Source organism: Mus musculus, chromosome 13, assembly GCF_000001635.26.
Source record: "Mus musculus strain C57BL/6J chromosome 13, GRCm38.p6 C57BL/6J".
Classification (NCBI taxonomy): domain Eukaryota; kingdom Metazoa; phylum Chordata; class Mammalia; order Rodentia; family Muridae; genus Mus; species Mus musculus.
In genome coordinates, this window is record NC_000079.6 from 12,699,767 (window position 1) to 12,703,221 (window position 3,455).

The following is a 3,455-nucleotide window of genomic DNA, read 5'->3' on the forward strand; positions in this document are numbered from 1 at the left end:
TGATAGGGATACAGAAACTTTGCGCTCTTGCTACGTTTGTGCAGCCAGTAAAGGGGGGGGGGGTAGGGGGTGGGAAGGTGGAGGAGGAGGCAGGCTCTGCTCCTACAGTCACCAAGAAAAATTCCACTGGCCAATAGGAGTTTCAGCAGCTGTCTGAGTACCAAAAAGGGAGAGAATCTGTGAGAGGGATAAGTACATTCCAGGCACTGACCACAGCTTTGGGACAGCCCTGATGTGTAATGAGCTTGGGATGGGGGTTGAAGGGGAAAAGAAAGGTTGCAGGTGGGAAAAGGCTGGTGAGCTCCTTTTCTTGGCCTCTACTGGGTCTCAGTGCTGTAGGGGGTCCATGAGTACTCTGTGCAGGGGAACCCAGGCCTCTGCACAAAGTTCTCAGTAACTGAAACAAGGCAAGCTAAGGCCTAGGATCTTAGACATCAGCCAGGCAGTGCACAGATGGCATGGGGTTGTCAGGGAGCTAGGAAGGATACCTGGGCATATGGAAGGGATTGGAGCTGCACAGTAGATCTGACAACAGACTTGAGCACCGGGGATAATGTAGCAGCACAGATGCAACTTAGTGTCAAGGTTTCAAATCCATGTAGTGGTTGAGGGGCTTGCCATGTGTAAAGCCTTGGGTTTGACTCTTCATACTGCAAATATGCTAATAACCAGCTGGATGTAGTGGCTCATACTTGTAATCCCAGCATCCAGGAGTCTGAGGCTAGTAGGCTGCCATGAGCTAAGGCCAGCCTGGACTATGTAATGAGACCCTGTCTCAAAACAAAACAAGGGTCTGGCCAGAGTGTTTGCCTAGCATGATGAAGCCCTAGGTTTCATTCCCATGCTGTGTGTGTGTGTGTGTGTGTGTGTGTGTGTGTTCGTGCATATCCAGAACTTGAGAGCTAGCTCAGCTGGGTAAAGTGTTGGCCATGCCAGCAGAAGGACCTGTTATTGAGAACCTAAGAGGAAATACTGAACACAGAACACTCCGTGCCTAGCAAGCTCTTGGTACCTGTTATTGCTGACCACTCAAGAGCGTCAATGAAAGAGCATCCCCCATAGATCAATAACTTCATGCTCAGGAGCTATGTTCCATTGCCTCTTTCTTCAGGATTTTGCTGGTTCAAGGCTCACGTTCTCCATTAGTCCCATCACACATAGTTTTCTGTATACTGGAGAACTAATGGAGGTTCCAGACCTTTACTCTCAGCTGCTGGGAGGAAACAGGGGCATCCTGTTGACCTCTCTGAGTCAAGGGTCGGACCCCGCCCCCCCATCCTCTTCCGGTGCTCTCAAAGCCTGCACTAGTTTTTCAGCCTTCCGGTGGAATTCAACTTTAACTTCATTTCTTCTCGGTTTCATTCTTTCTTTCATGACAATGTCTATTAATTTCTTCTCTGTCTCAACTTCTTCCCTTCTCACGGGTCACCCCCAGTCCCCAACAGGCTTGGTCCAGTGGTTTCTCTCTATATTTTCACTTAAGGTGCCAAACTAATGATCAACAGCTGACTGGAAATATTACATTGCTTAAAAGTTATCTTTATTCTGCCGGGCGTGGTGGCGCACACCTTTAATCCCAGCACTCGGGAGGCAGAGGCAGTCGGATTTCTGATTCGAGGCCAACCTGATCTATAGAGTGAGTTCCAAGACAGCCAGGGCTATACAGAGAAACCTTGTCAAAAAAAAAAAAAAAAAAAAAAAAAAAAAAAAAAGGACTGTCCAGGATTCTCTGAGTTTTTAGGGGAGCTCAGATTCTTGGATTTGTTATTCAGCTTTGCTTGGACCATCGCTCCCAACTTCTCTGCACGGAGTTGATAATCGGGTCCCTGGAACCCGCCCTGCTCCCACCTTCCACCTCCCAGGACCTCCTTTCTCTAGCCTCTGATGAAACTGCATTACTTCCAGAAAACCCGCTTTGATTCCCAGCACGCCACACAGAAGTTTGCTCTGGCCAATTCCTCCATTCCCAAACTGTTTTTATTGCTTGGACTCCAAGCAAATCTGACTTTGAATTGTGTCCCACACTTGAGACTTTGTCTGGCAGGTGTGGGCTCCTGTTTCCTGCGGAATCCTATAACTTAAGGAACCCAGAATCAGGAACTGGAAAAATGCTCACTTAGTGATTGGATGAGTAAAGGCACACACATTTGTCAGGCTTTTTGCGCATTTCGAGCATCCGCTCAGTCTCCTTTCTAGGGTGGGTTCTGTCCCGTCCCTGGCCCCAAAGTGTTTGTTTCCTGGTTGCCCGCTCTCCAGGAACTTGCCTAACTGCAGAATGCTGTTGCAAAGTTCCTTCTTTCTGGATAGGAGCCCACCGTCGGGTTGGATCCGGAATGCTGGGAACCAACGCCCACTGCTGCGCGGGGGAACCTCGGTGTCGCCCCTCTTCCTCCTGCTCGCTGCCATTGGTAGACGGGACAGGCGGGGTGGGCGGGCCCTCCCCCATAGCCCCTCGGTTCTCCTCCCCATTTCCAGGGGTGGGGACGACGGGAGGCGGGAGGTGAGGAGGGACTGCGGAGGGGAGTAGGGTTATATCTGCGCCTCCTCCGCCTGAGCTGCTAAACCGCCGGGATTGTGGGACCACAGTTGGGAAACATGCTGGACGCGAGCGGCTGTAGTTGGGCGATGTGGACGTGGGCGCTGTTGCAGCTGCTGCTACTAGTGGGGCCCGGAGGCTGCCTGAATCGCCAGGAGCTCTTCCCCTTCGGCCCTGGGCAGGGGGACCTAGAGCTGGAGGCCGGGGACGACGTTGTATCCCCCTCCCTGGAACTGATCGGAGAACTGAGCTTCTATGATCGTACGGACATCACGTCGGTCTATGTGAGTTGGGGCCGGGAGGGGAGGAAGGCCAGGCTATGCTGGGGTCGCCAGTCCAGAGAGACAGATGTGGAACTTGGGCGTCGCCCTCCGGGACCCGAGTGCTAGCTGTCCCAGTGAGGGGCTCTCCGTTGAATCTGCGCATCTAGAGGATCGCATTGCTTGTCTGTCACCCCAGTAGCACTCGAAGTTTAGGGTGGCATCTGCCTCCGGGATCCACTCATCTATGCGCGCGCCCTGCCAGGATCTGGGGACCTCGAGTAGAGTTTTCCTTCTCGATTCCGTGCGCTTCTCGCCTTCCTACTGGGACAGGTCCCAGTACCCTGCAGCTCAATGGCCAGAGTTGGGTTGTATCCTGTGAGCGCGCCTAGGGACTCTGCCGATGGCAAGCTAGAAAGGACAGAGGAACCCTCCTGCTCCGCCCCAGAGTTTCAGTGGACAGCCCCTGCATCTGTGTGCGTGGGTTCTGGCTACGTCTTGGCAGAGATTTTGCTCTCTTAGTTGGGCTGGTTTCAGAGTACAGAGGTCAGGACTGAGAACGCAGGGCGCCCCGGTGATCCAATTTCCTGTGGCTGAGGGTGTCACCCAGGGGCCCCAGATGAGGAGCGGGACTTCATGACCTTTTAGCTCCCTTGAAC

The 3,455-nt window shown here is 52.9% G+C and overlaps 1 pseudogene; it reads left to right on the forward strand.

Moving 5' to 3' along the window:
- Positions 2,496-2,822, forward strand: Gm2399 (predicted gene 2399; annotated as a pseudogene).